Here is a 15,951-nt window from a genome sequence, read left to right on the forward strand (position 1 = left end):
AACATGACCAATAGAATAGTATAAAACAGGACATCAAATCTAGAAATTTTGAAATTGTACCTAAGAGACCTAAAATTTGAAGAAACAATCAAAACCAACAAATTAGGCACCAAAAATGTGGTATGTGGGTATAATTGGATTTTTCATACCTATTAAGTATAAGAAAGTCAATATTTTGACTTGAATAGTACCATGAATAGTAACTCCGAAATAAAAATCTCCAAGAATGTTAGTTTAAGCATGTTATGGCCAGAATGAGCATATAGGAATTAATTATTGGATTTATTGTGAGATAAGGTACTGAAACACTGTCAATTGTGTGTTTCAGCTGAAAAAAGACCCGAAAGGGACAAAGGATTGAGTCAAGGCCTAGAGGCGACTCATATCAGGTCTGTGCACAGTAATTTTTGTTTAAATATATGATTCTTGAAATTTTGATTTTTGAATTAATTATGAATTATGTTGCCATTTATGATTGTGAATATGACTTTGGAAATTGACCAGATTTCTCACAAATTATTTAAATAAATTGTTTTGAATTGGTTTTGTGTTCACACTTAGCATGACAGTACCACATTATTCCTCCTCCATTTATGGGGTTGAGATCGTTCATTTTCCTTCCTCTCTGGCTTACCAGTTGAGGTCGAGATCGGATGAGTACTCATTAGCTAGCTAGCCACCTCTCTCATTGATTTTGATTAGTGAGGTTGTAGATTGCTTTGTCGTGGGCATTGATCAGAAATTTTGTATCATGGCTTAAGTTGTATATGAATTGGCAATACTATATTTATTAAAACGGTGCTATAATGAGCTTTGAAAAATTATGAAATGTGATTGTGAAATTTTTGAATTGTGAATTGTTCATAAATGTTTTATATTACGCAATTTACATATTATTATGCACCACTGAGTATTTTTATACTCAGGGATAGCTCCTTTTGCTGTCGCAGATGGAGGCAAGGAAAAAGCAGCAGAGTGAGCTGCTGATTGTGGGGACCCAGAGACTTTTATACGGGTATTTGATTATACCCTTGTAATTTCTTGAGGTAAATAATTTTATAGTCATATGTACTTTTATAACTGAACAGTTGTATAGTTAATGTGTAATACTATTGTCTTTTGGATTTAACTGCAAATGTAAATTTCTTATTTTGAATGCAATGTGCAAAGCTTATTTTGAACTATTGAGATAAAATTTTATTTTGAACTGTGGAGATTGGATGGATTTGTGTTGATTGAGTGATTTGGTGGTTGAGATTTGATGCAGTGCTATTATTGGAAGTGTTTTTCCACAGGCAAATTTTTTATTTTTCTCAATTACTGCCGGCACTATGCTGAAATTTTTCCAGAATTTGCGGAAAAATAAAATTGGTCAAAAATTTTACATAGCTTTTCAACTTCAATTAAATGTTTTTAGTTCCTACTAAAAATGCTCACCACTTTCAAAAAGTAAGAAAATGGTTTTAAAATCCCTTGTAGTGTACTTAATGGGTTATCAGTAGGTGAAGTTCGGTAAGTCATTAGGTATACTACGGGATAATGTTATGCCTTACAGAGGGGTAAGATGTGACATGTTTTAGTGGTATCAGAGTATGGTTTTGAAATGAATTTTGATTTTGCATGTGCATATTTCCTTTGATAAGTACAATTGCTCAAGTGTCCTAAATTAACACCTATGACATATTTACATCTTGAATATGCACTAATAGAGGTCAACCTCCTTGTGTTTGATCTCAGGAAGTAGAAATTCTTGAAAATAGAATGAAAGAGGGAGATCATTCTGTAGAGCAATCTATCGAGACTGAGGCCCAAGGAGAAGCCCCAGCATTCCAGAACGTGAGTGGGTCAACCACTCCAGTTCCTCCTCAAGCACTGCAGTTTCTTGCTCAGTTTGCACAGCAAATGGTTGCGTTCTTTCAACAAATGGTGGGAAATATGCCACCACCAGCTTAGATGCAAGCACCTGCAACACAACCACAGCCCTCGACTCGGCAATATGAAAAATTAATAAAATTTGGGGCTATCGAGTTCAAGGGCACCGTGGATCCACTGGAAGCAGAACAGTGGCTAGAACGGATGGAAAGGGTATTCCGAAAGCTTCAATGTGCCGAAGAATTAAAATTTGAATACTCAGTATCTCTTCTGCAAGGGGATGCATATGAATGGTGAAAGACCATTCCCCACAGCCTGGTTGAGCCACCTGTTCTTACATGGGCTAACTTTCTGAGGGAGTTTTGATAGAAATGGGTCCTCGATACCTATGTTGACATGAAAGTGCAAGAATTTTTAAATATGAAGCAAGGGGACAAAACCATAGCAGAATATGAGTGAAACTTCTCAAGGCTAAGCCACTATGCTGGAAGTTTAGTCTCCACCCCCAGAGACAGATGCAAGAGGTTTGAGGGTGGGTTAAGGCGTACATTGAGAATACAAGTAATGGGGTTTTGACACCAGAATTTTTCTGAATTGATATCACAAGCCTTAGAATGTGAGAGAATAGAAATGGAAGGGTCAGTGAAGAAGAGTACTTAAGAGAAAGAGAAAACTGAGAAAGCAACTGGCCAACCTACTGAGAACAATTCTGGGAAGAGGAAATAGTCTGGGGGATCCAGCTCCCGCCGATCTGGTAGAGGCAGATTCTCTGGCCAAAGACCACACCGGTCTGGTCAGCAGACCCAGCAGGCATCTCGGGGAGCTTTATTAGTCTGACAGTGTGAGACTTGCGGTAGAACACATGGTGGGGTGTGTTTCAAGGCCACCGGTGCATGCTTTAACTATGGAGGGACCGGACATTTTGCCATGGATTGTACTAGTCTGCGCTGATCTGGACCTCCTACCACATCTGAGGGATCAGCCCAAGTCTCTACACCGAGAGGGTCACAACCATCTGATAGAGGTAGAGGCAGAGGTAGGGGTAGCACCCCAGGAAGTCAAAGTACTGTTAACCAGCCAGAACCCAGTGGTGCACCAGCTAGAGTGTATACAATGCATCAGAGGGAGGAGGTTAAAACATCAGATGTAGTAGCTGATATTTTCTCTATCCTTGACTAAGACGTATATGTGCTATTTGATCCTGGCTCCACACATTCGTATATCAGTGCTAGTGTGATTTATTCTACTACTATTCCTTGTGTAAGAATGAACTATGATGTGCTAGTAACTAGTCCATTAGGCTAAGAGGTCAGGGTAAATAGAATATATAGGGATTGTCCTTTGGTGATCCAAGAACACACTTTTTTGTCCGACCTGATTGAAATGCCCTTCAGAGATTTTGATATCATCTTGGGCATGGATTGGTTAGCCAAGCATCACGTTATGATTAACTGTAGACTGAAGACAGTCACTTTTGGTCTCCCTTAGTATGGTGATGTGGTAATACACGGGGAGAGGCAATTATTGCCATCAAACATCATTTCAGCTGCACTGGCCAGAAAGATGATCAGAAAAGGGTGTGAAGTATATTTGGCACATGTGATGGATACCTGAGTGGGGAGTCCAGCATTAAGGGACATCCCTACTGTATGTGATTATCCGGATATGTTTCCTGATGAGTTGTCAGGATTACCTCTGGAGAGAGAGGTGCAGTTTGAAATTGATGTCATGCCTAGTGTGGACCCAATCTCCACAACACCATATAAAATGGCACCAGCAGAACTGAAAGAATTGAAAGTACAGTTGCAAGAGTGGCTGGACAAGGGCTTTATCCACCCTAGTGTGTTACCTTGGGAAGCACCAGTGTTATTTGTTAAGAAAAAAGATGGAACTCTCCGCTTATGTATTAACTACCGGTAGTTGAATAAGGTGACAATAAAGAATAGATATCCATTGCCCCGCATTGATGACTTGTTTGATCAGTTAAGGGGTGCAGCTGTGTTCTTCAAAATTAACCTAAGATCTGGTTATTATCAGCTGAAAGTACAAGAGCAGAGTATCCCTAAAACTGCCTTTAGAACCCTCTATGGCCATTATGATTTTTTGGTCATGCCATTCAGTTTAACCAATGCTCCAGCTGCTTTTATGGATCTGATAAACACTATCTTCATACCATACCTTGACCAGTTTGTTGTGGTATTTATTGATGATATATTGGTGTATTCAGGGAGTGCAGAGGAGCATGATAGACATCTGCGGATTGTATTGCAGACTTTGAGCGAGAAACAACTATATGCAAAACTATCAAAATGTGAATTTTGGCTGAAAGAAATATCCTTTTTGGGGCATATAGTATGCGCAGAAGGCATCAAGGTAAATCCTAACAAGATTGAAGTTGTCCTTAATTGGAAGCCACCCAGAAATGTCATAGAAATTTGCAGTTTTCTGGGGTTAGCTGAATACTACCACCATTTTGTGAAAGGGTTCTCCATGTTGGCTTCTCCACTGACCAAGCTGCTCTGGAAAGATGTGAAATTTCAGTGGATGGATAAATGCCATTAGAGCTTTGATGAGTTGAAAAAATGTTTGACTGAGGCTCTAGTCCTTACTTTACCTACTCCGGGTAAAGAGTATACTATTTATAGTGATGCTTCTCACAATGGGTTAGGCTGTATACTGATGCAAGGTCAGAATATTATTGCATATGCATCACGCCAACTGAAATCGCATGAAAGGAACTATCTGACACACGACTTGGAGCTAGCAGTTATTGTTTTTGCTCTTAAGATCTGAAAACACTACTTATATGGGGAGAAGTGTTATATCTACACAGATCATAAAAGTTTGAAGTATTTGGGTACTCAGAAGGAGTTAAATTTGAGACAGAGGAGATAGTTAGAATTGATTAAGGACTATGATTGTCTGATAGACTATTAGCCAAAGAAGGCAAATGTTGTGGCTGACACCTTAAGTCGTAAGACTATGGCAAGTCTACAGGTTTCTCCTTTGTCTATGGTACATGAGTTGAGAGCATTGCATGCTAGCTTAGAGATTAATGACAAGGGGCAGACAGCAGTTGCATGGCTTGTACAGCCAGTGTTGATTGATCAGATCAGATTGGCTGCTCAGAATGACCAAAAACATCAAAAGCTATTAGAAGAAGTCAGATAGGGCAAGAAACCAGAATTCTCAGTGAGAGATGACGGCCTACTATTACACCAAGGCAGAATGTGCATTCCTAATGATGTAGATTTGAGACAAATCATTATGAAGAAAGCACATGAGTCTCCTTTTATTATACACCCTGTGGTACTAAAATGTACAGAGGGCTGAAAGAGCACTACTGGTGGATGGGTATGAAAAGAGATGTAGCAGAATTTGTTTTCAAATGCCTAACTTGTCAGCAAGTGAAGGCAGAGCATCAAGTTCCAACTAGTTTGTTGCATCCACTACTAGTGCTGGAATGGAAATGGGAGAGAATAATGATGGATTTTGTGATGGGACTTCCGACGACACAGAAGAGCCATTATGCAGTATGAGTCATAGTTGATAGACTAACCAAGTCTACTCATTTTCTGCCCGTCCGGATGGACTACAGTTTAGAAAGATTGGCCAAGTTATACATTGATGAGATAGTAAGACTGCATGGAGTGCCAGCATCCATTATATCTGACAGAGATCCTAGATTCACTTCTAGATTCTGAGATAGTCTTCAGAGAGCTCTAGGAACTAGATTGAACTTCAGCACGATATTCCACCCTCAGACAGATGGTCAGTCTGAGAGGGTAATTTAAATTTTGGAGGACATGCTACAGGCTTGTGTGATTGAGTTTGAGGGCAGTTGGGACACACACTTGTCTCTGATTGAGTTTGCTTATTACAACAGCTACCAATCAAGCATTGGAATGCCTCCATATGAAGCTTTGTATGGCAGAAAATGTAAAACCTCATTGTGTTGGGATGACGTGGGTGAAAGAAAGATGATTGGGCCCGAAATTGTTCAGCAGACTGAAGAGAAAATCAGATTGATCAGAGATCGACTCAAGGCTACATCAGATCGTTAGAAGTCCTACATTGATTTGAAGAGGCAAGACATTGAGTATCTAGTGGGTGAGAAAATATTCCTCAAGGTTTCCCCTTGGAAGAAAATTATGAGATTTGGTAGAAAGGGGAAACTGAGTCCTCGTTTCATTGGGCCATATGAGGTTCTGGAGATAGTGGGTCCTTTGGCATACCGTTTGGCATTACCTCCAGAGTTAGAGAAGATACATAATGTCTTCCATGTATCGATGTTGAGGAGGTATAGATCCGACCCATCTCATGTACTACCAATGGAAGAAATTAAAGTGAATCCAGACCTCACATATGAGGATGAACCCATAGAGATTTTGGCTTATGAAGTGAAGCAGCTACGAAATAAGCAGATACCATTGGTTAAAGTGTTGTGAAACCATCATTCGGGCCAAGAAGCTACTTGGGAACGTGAGAAGGATATGAGAAGACAGCACCCACAGTTGTTCAGAGACTGATGCCAGGTAAAATTTAGAGACGAAATTTATTTTAAGGGGGGGAGGGAGAGAATTATAAAACCCCTATATACATAGCCTAGTACATTTTATTATTCCGATGACCGATGTCGGTCCGGACAATTAAGAGAATTTGAACCATGTCTAAGACACATAGATAAGCCTTGAACGCAAATAAATAGTGACTACCTGATAGGTAAGTATAAATAAGATAAACAGAACATAAAATATTAAATGAGCCGAGAGTCACAGCGATGGGTGACCTTCCCGAGAAGTGACTGCGAGGTCAGTTTTAACCCAAATTTTGAACTGAAACATGTGACGCCGTGGTCCTTAGGACTATTGCGAACACAATGAAAAAGAGAAAATCACAGAAAAAAATTATTAAGCAGGTCAAATAATTAGGTCAGAGATCCAAAAAAAATATTGAATAAGTAGCAAACCGAATTAAACCGGTGAGGGGCAATTTGATCAATTCACCCCTAGAGCTAACTCTTGACCTAACTGTCCAATAAAATCGAAGAAATGAAAAATTCGGAATAGAGAATTAAATTAAAGAAGAATAGAAAAATGGAGGAAATAGAAAAAGAAAAGAAAAAAGTGGATTATCACATCATCATCTTACCTCATGCATGATGCAATAATTTCTAAATTTTAAAATTTGATATTAAAGGATAATTATAACTTAAAAGACACTTAAAATAAAATTAAAATCAATTGTTTTTACTTGGTCTTCTTCAAGTGCCGTAGCCTTCTTCCTCACCTCTCTCTCTCTCTTTCCATTTCCACCTCCATTTAAGCTTGAATACAAGCTTGATTTCACTCAACAAAACCCTAAATTCCCCAAAATTAATCCAAAAAAGCTTGTTATCTTCACTTGGGGAGGCATTAGAAGAAGGAAAAAAAAAAGAAGAAAAGGAAGAAAGTGAAGAATTGAAAGTCAAATGGAGGTTAGTAATTTAAGTTGAAAATTTTAGTTTATTATTTATGTGTTTAGCTCAATTAACCTAGAACTCAACTTAAAAATCAAAAGAAAACACCTATGGGGGATTGATTGGGATTTTAGCCAGCCAAAGGTGGATTTGGAATTGAATGAATTGATGCATTTGAATGGTTGTTTAGGTTGAATTATATATGTAGACCATGGATATATATTTTGATTTCATTAGATATTAAATTTATGTAATTAGGGTTCTTGAGCATGTGAAAATTTGGAGAAAAATTGGAGAATTGGTCAATTGATGCAATTGACCTTAGTTGAGTTGAGAAATGGTCAATTGGGACCATTTGTGGTGTGTGTGAATTGGTATAACCAAATTGTAATTCGGATTGGTTAGTGTTCATATTCTAGCAGCTTGAGCTAGGTCTCTTTCAGGGATCAAAACTGGAAATTTACCAACCTAATTGGTATGAGGCCAGTTGAGAATGAAAACAGACACATAATGGCACATTTTTCATTTAGGAATCATGTCCAGAAAATGACCATAACATAGTGAACAATTAGGTCAAACCCGGGTGTAGTGCACTACCACTATACCAAAATGATTAAATAAACAGTGTTTATTCATTTGCTATAATTTGGGCTATACAGGTCCAAATGACCTGATTTTTGTGGCATTGGAAGGGTATGACATAGCACTACAACTTTTATAAAGAACACTAACCCAAATTCTGCCCATAACTAAGTCATTTAGCCACCCAAAATTAGTGATAAAAAATTGCCAAAACCAAATTAGGTGCCCAGAAATTCTGGGTTGACCAATCCGGCCAGCCATGTTCAAATGGCCATATCTCGGGCTACAAAACTCCAAATGGAGTGATTAAAAAAAAAGAAATTAAAGTTAAGACAATAAGGAATAAGTTTTATGCAGAACACTTTATCAAATTCCCACAGCAACATGACCAATGGAATAATATAAAATAGGACATCAAATCTAAAATTTTGAAATTTTACCTTAGAGACCTAAAATTTGAAGAAACAATCAAAACTAATAAATTAGGCACCCAAAATGTAATATGTGGGTATAATTGGATTTCTTATATCTATTAAGCATAAGAAAGTCAATATTTTGACTTAAATAGTACCATAAATAGTAACTCCAAAATAAAAATCTCCAAGAACGTTAGTTTAAGCATGTTATGGCCAGAATTGAGCATATAGGAATTAATTATTAGATTTATTGTGAGATAAGGTACTGAAACACTGTCAATTGTGTGTTTCAGCTGAAAAAGACCCGCAAGGGACAAATGACTGAGTCAAGGCCTAGAGGCGACTCACATCAGGTCTGTGCACAGTAATTTTTATTTAAATATATGATTCTTGAAATTTTGATATTTGAATTAATTATGAATTATATTGCCATTTATGATTGTGAATATAACTTTGGAAATTGACCACATTTCTCACAAATTATTTGAATAAATTATTTTAAATTGATTTTGTGTTCACACTTAGCATGACAGTACCACATCATTCCTCCTCCATTTATGGGGTTAAGATCGTTCATTTTCCTCCCTATCTAGCTTACCAGTTGAGGTCGAGATCGGATACGTACTCATTAGCTAGCTAGCCACCTCCCTCATTGATTTCGATTAGTGAGGTTTTAGATTACTTTGTGGTGGTGTACAACACGGTATTGATCGGAAATTTTATGTCATGGCTTAAGTTGTGTATGAATTGGCAACACTATATTTATTAAATTGTTTGACCAAAACGGTGCTATAATGAGCTTTGAAAAATTGTTAAATGTGATTGTGAAATTTTTAAATTGTGAATTGTTCATAAATGTTTTATATTATGCATTTTACATATTATTGTGTACCACTGAGTATTTTTATATTTAGCGATAGCTCCTTTTACTGTCGCAGATAGAGGCAAGGAAAAAGCAGCAGAATGAGCTACTGATTGTGGGGACTACCCAGAGACTTTTGTATGGATATTTGATTATACCCTTATAATTTCTTGATGTAAATAATTTTGTAGTCATATGTACTTTTGTAACTGAGCAGTTGTACAGTTAATGTGTAATACGATTGTCTTTTGGATTTAACTGCAAATGTAAATTTTTTATTTTGAATGCAATGTGCATAGCTTATTTTGAACTATTGAGATAAAATTTTATTTTGAACGGTGAAGATTTGATGGATTTGTGTTGATTGAGTGATTTGGTGGTTGATATTTGATGAATGGCTATTATTGGAAGTATTTTTCCACAGGTAAATTTTTTGTTTTTTTCAATTACTGCCGGCACTCTGCCGAAATTTTTCCAGAATTTACGGAAAAATAAAATTGGTTAAAAATTTTATATAGCTTTTCAACTTCAATTAAATGTTTTCAGTTCCTACCAAAAATGCTCACACTTTCAAAAAGTAAGAAAATGGTTTTAAAATCCCTTGTAGTGTACTTAATGGGTTATCGGTAGGTGAAATTCGGTAAGTCATTAGGTATACCACGAGATCATGTTATGCCTTACAGAGGGGTAAGGTGTGACAAATATTGTAATGATGTGGGCCTAAGGCCATTGGATGTAGAAGTGTTGTTTTAGTTGTCTTACAGGTTAGGTGGGTCTTAGATATAGAGAAAATTCTGCCAGATTTTTGGCATAAATTTAGGATGTCTTTGACTCTTTAACTTTCTTATTTTGTTTTAATATTAATAAATTCGTGGATATAAATGTTTAGGTGATCCGGGTCAACCCTCCTCCTCCACCCAAATTACTTTAGTGATCTCCGAATAATCTGTGAGTAGATATTAATTTTATTTATAATTTTAATATTATTATATATTTAAAGCATACCTATGCATTCACTTATAAATATATGTATATAGCTAAATTTTAGACATGGTTTATATTGCATCTTTATTTGATAAAATTGTTGTGGGTATCGCCTTAAAATAATTTGGAGCTGTGTGCATGTGGTATGATATTGGATATGGGTAGGACAAGTGGAATGGCTGAAAATTGACTTGAAGGGACCCAATCCTTTTTGTGGATAAGTCAGGGTGAGTACAGTTTTGAGTTGATCTCATTGACCACTACATTTGGATTATTAAGAGAAAGTATGGCTTGAGTTGATCTCGCTGGCAAGTATTAGAGTAAGAGAGCTATATAAAGGATCAGCTCTTATATTTATATATACTGATATAACACACGGGTGTGTGAATGCTCCAAATTATCTTTTATGCGAGTATTATTTGAATATGATTGAATATATTTATAAATGTTGCATTTCATACTTAGGGATGCATTAGCTTTAGATAGTTATAGAAATTGTATTTAAAATCAATATCTTACTCTATGAGTTGAACACACACTCATGTTTAACTATTTTTCATCAGGCAACAGGAGAGCTCTTTGAGTTTAACCTGCTTTCTTCCTTGCAGGTTTATCAGAAGCAGATTTATTATATTCTTATTTTTTTATTTATATTCTAGAAACTCCACATATACCATTAGTGTATTAAAATTTTTGAGACTATAATAATTTATTCTGTTAGATGTTGTCAAGATTATTATGTGGTTGTGCTTGGATGAGGGAGCTGAGCTCCCGTTGGATTATATGTGTTTCTTTGAGGATTGTGAAGATGAGCTGAACTCCCCAAATTGAGATATATTGTGATTACAAGTCGGGTGACCTATTGCTCCTCATTGAGTAGCCTAATTTACGATCAGATTCTGTCCGTTTATTTTCTTGAAATTAGACTATAATTATAGGCCTTATAGTTGGGCTAAGAATAATTAGGCTTACTACAGACTTTGGAGGCTTTATACTGACCCAAATCCTAGTGCCGGTCCAACCCAAAATTTGAGTCATGACATCTCGAGTCCCACGTCTCCCCCTTTTATTCGAAGCCTCGTCCTTTGACTCTTTTTCCACCTCATCCTCTGACTCTTCCTTCTTTTCCTTCACCGTCTTCTTCATTTGACTTAGTCATTACCCATTAGAAACATGAAATAAGGGCTAGGATCTATGACAATGTGACCCTCCTTACGCTCAGCTCTTTCATCCATGGCCCAACATAACACACAATGCTTACTTGACCTCATCGCTCACTCCTTCCGCATCATGAGCCAAACCCTCACTCTTCAGCAAACTCAAATCACTTACTCTGGCTCCTGTCGTATGATTCCTCAGTGGGTGAATAAAGACAAAGCAACCTCGCCTCACCACTTGATACCAATTTTGCAATTCTATTATAGTTTTTGCAATTCATGGTTTTGGGTTCATAAGTCACCAAGTAAGATAGTGCTACTCTCCTAGTTCTTAAAGACAAAGACGGCATGTCTTCATTCTATCTCAAGTTCTTCATCACCCCTAGTTTTAGGTTCATGGGTTGGTGACTACAATTCTAGATTAACGTATGGTCTTTGTATTTGATTGAAATTTGTGATAATTTATGTGAAATTTCTTAGTTTTGAATTTTGATTAAATTTATTTTGTTAGTATTTATGTTATTGATGATATATATATATATATATATATATATATATATATATATATATATATATATATATATATATATATATATATATATATATAATGATTTTAAAAGGCTTAGGGGGATGGCAGGGGGGAGGCGAGGTGGGCACCAAGGCTACCCCTTGTCCCCTTGCCTCCACCCCTGTTGTATGGTATGGTTTGTAAGCTGCAATTATGCTATGGCTATATAGGTTTTGAGGGGTGTTAGGCTGGCAGCTGGAGAGGTGAGTGAGTGTTGGAGAATGGTGATGTTGTTATAAATAGCTTATATGTTAGTCAGTATAGAGAAAAAAAAATTTTATATTGTTAAAATATAAGAAAATGAAGGAATGACAAGAGTGAAATATGTATAGAATTATATATATATATATATATATATATATATATATATATATATATATATATATAGATATATATATATATATATATATATATATAATTTAATATATATTATTCTATTATGGCACTTGACACATATATGTGTGAAATAAAATAATTATTGTATTGTAATTTTCGTAAATAAATTATGAACAGATGTGTTTATTAATAAGTAGATGTGTCTATTAATAGACAGACATGTTAATTCTATACAAACAGTCACAACTGTTTGTATAGGTGTCTGTTAATAAACAGACAGGTCTATTCTATACAAAAAGTCATAACTATTTGTATAGGTGTCTGTTAATAAATATATATATGTCTATACAAATAGTCACAACTATTTGTATAGGTGTCTTTTAATAAACAGACATGTCTATTACACAAACAGTTGTATCTATTAGAGATAAACAGATATGTCTATCTAGAAAAGGTGCCATGACTTTTCATTTTTTATAAATATGGATGAGTTTTAAATTCATATATATACTACTTTTACTTCTTTTTTTCTTCTAGTCTCTCTAAATTCGGTTCGTATAAAGAGTTCTTAAAGGAAATTTTCAGCAGTTGCTATTTGCAGATTTCAGGCTTTGTTGTATCCTGGAGGTATATTGCCGTAACCTTGCAGCAATCTAATGGGGGCAATTAATACCTTAAAGATAGTGATTCATCATGCCTCAAAGCCTATTCTATCCCCACTGGCTCAATAATTTTAAGGTATTAATCGCAATAAAGTCTAAAGTTGTTTCCGTGATGAATCAAGAGTTCGTGAAACTTGATCATTTTAAGGAACAAATTATATTCACTGAGAAGGTGAAAGCAGATCAAGAAAAGAAGATGAATTGCCATGCAGAGGTCATATTCTCAATAACTCATCAAATAGGTTATAAGATTTGTTTACCTCTGTCAAGTCTCCAAAGGAAATCTGGAATTCGTTAAAATTCGAATATAATACAGAAAAAAAAAGTATGGATAAATTTCTCATTATGAAATATTTTGAATTCTAAATACTTGATAATATGCCTGTTATGGATAAGTCCATGAGTTGCGTATCTTTGTTTCAAAGTTTAAGAATTTGAAAGTGATAGTTTCTAAATCACTGCAATTAGAGGAATAATAGCACATCATACTTCTAGTTTGAATGATTATAGGAAGAAATTACTGTATGTCACATACGACTTTTCTCTTAAACAGATTCAGAAACACTTACACATTAAAAAGTTTTTTATGTGATAATTTGTCTTTATGTTAATGACATGTTTATAATTAGAAGAAATATAAGGTTATATTATGATGCTAAAGCTCATGGTGAATGTGTTAAAGAAGGTAATAAGATTTATGTGCATAAATCGAAAAACACTTTTTGTATGCATAAATTCTAATTCATATTGATTGTGTCTATCACTAACTAGGTGGGGATATTATTAAAAATATTAGTGATAGAAAAAGTTGTTTCATTTTGAAAGAGTTATGTCTGTTCATTAAAAGGTATAAGTGAACAGATGTAATTGTTCTAAGAGATACAAAGTGAATGATTGTACTTATTCTAAGAGGTATAAGTGAATGATTGTATCTGTTCTAAAAGGTATAAGTAAACGGTTGTACATGTTCTAAGAGGTATAATTGAACAAATGTAATTATTCTAAAAGAAACAAAGTGAACGGTTGTATCTGTTATAAAAGGTATAAGTGAATAAATATAATTATTCTAAGAGATACAAAGTGAATGGTTGTATTTGTTATAAGAGGTATAAGTGAATGGTTGTATCTATTCTAAGAGGTATAAGTGAATGGTTGTATATGTTCGAAGAGATACAAATACTTTATAAATAGCAGTTTGGAATAAAAATCTATTAACTTTTCTTTTTTGTCTCTTCTCTTTATTTTTACCTACAATTAACATTATTATTCTTTAATTTATTCTTGAGAGAATTTTAAAATTGCTATCTAGATTTATATTTTGATTATTATCCTTGAGAGATTTGCCTAAAACTACCTAGCTGTAATATAGTGGGGGTTTTACTTTTTGTTAATTTCATTATATTGAGAGAAGCAAATACTCCATATGATATTTATTACAAATTGACTGAAAATTTTGCTAGAATAATTACTCAAATTGAGTATACTAATACTATTGATAGCTTAATATATGCTATGTATTGCACTAGACCTGATATTGCCTTGTGATATTTAAATTATCAAGTTATACTAGTAATATTAGTATGAAATACTGGAAAGAAATTTTAAGGTTTTTGGATATTAAAAAAAAAGAATTATAAACTATAGATTATTCTGTGATAAATTTTCAAATGTGCTAAAACCATATAAAGAGTTGTTTTCATGCAAAGAGTTGTGTCTCTTGGCCAAAAGATGTAACTAACTAAGTCATTTGTAAGAAATGACAGAAGGACAAATGAGTATGCATTTGTGTGTATGTACAAGTTTAGCTTGGTTCTTTATTGTTGGATACTCTCATTTTAGACAAGTTATGGAGCAATTTATTTTTACAAATAAGGTACAAATCTAGACTGTGAATTATTTATGTAGTTTATGTTATAAACATGTGATTATATGGTTGACTAGTGAAACAAATATGATGGAGATCCTAGGGTTATACAAATGCCAATTGGATGAGTAGTACTAAGGATAATAAGTCAACCTTTGGTTGGGTGTCCACTTTAGGTGTAGGTTTTGTTTCTTGGGCATCAAAGAAACAAACTTGTATAACTCGTTCTACAATGGAATCCGAATTTATAATTTTGGCGAATGTTGGTAAAGAAGTAGAATGGCTGAAAAACTTGTTATCGGATATTAAGTTGTAACCACAACCTGTGCTATCTATTTCTTTATATTGTGTTAGTCAAATCACGATGGTTAAAGCTTATAGTAAAATATACAATTGAAAATATATACATATAAGCTTAAGACATGAAAATGTAAGATAATTAGTCTCTAATGGTGTTATTACCATATTTAAGTTAAATCCTATAATAATCTAGCAAATCCTTTAATAAAAGGGCTCTCGAGAGTTATGATCATAAATACATGTGCTGATTAGGATTTAGAATATTCCATTAAATTTACTACTGATGGGAACCCTACTTTATAGTATTATCACTAAATAAAGTTTAAAGGGTAGCAACAAGTCATTAGTAAATATTGTAATTAAGTACTTAGTGTACAAAGTTAATGGAATGAGGATGAGTATTTATACTCTTAATGAAGTTTAAAATTATTACAAAGAAAACTTCACCTATATGAACATAGGAAGTGGTGCCGCTTCAACAAAAGTGAGAATAACTTTTGTAAATGTTCACGAAAACAGGAGGTAGCACAAGGCCATATTCGTGCTAAAATTTTGGTGAACTTTTTAAGTCGAACTAATTGATTCATATGTGTAGTATTTCCATTTCTATTTAATAGGAATCTAAGTTTAAGCGAAGGTCACTATGATTTCTTTAGAACTTTGAAATACTTACACTAAGGAAAAGTTTAAATCGAAAGATACTTTTCATTATGCATGAAACAATGGGATCTAACAATACAAGCTAAGTGGGGGATTGTTATAAATAGCTTGTATGTTAGACAGTATAGAGAGAAAGAATTCCTATATCGTTAAAATATAAGCAAATGAAAGAATGACAAGAGTGAAATATGTATAGAATTATATATATATAATTTAATATATATTATTCT

Source organism: Hevea brasiliensis, chromosome 9 (genome assembly GCF_030052815.1).
Source record: "Hevea brasiliensis isolate MT/VB/25A 57/8 chromosome 9, ASM3005281v1, whole genome shotgun sequence".
In the NCBI taxonomy this organism is placed as follows: Eukaryota; Viridiplantae; Streptophyta; class Magnoliopsida; order Malpighiales; family Euphorbiaceae; genus Hevea; species Hevea brasiliensis.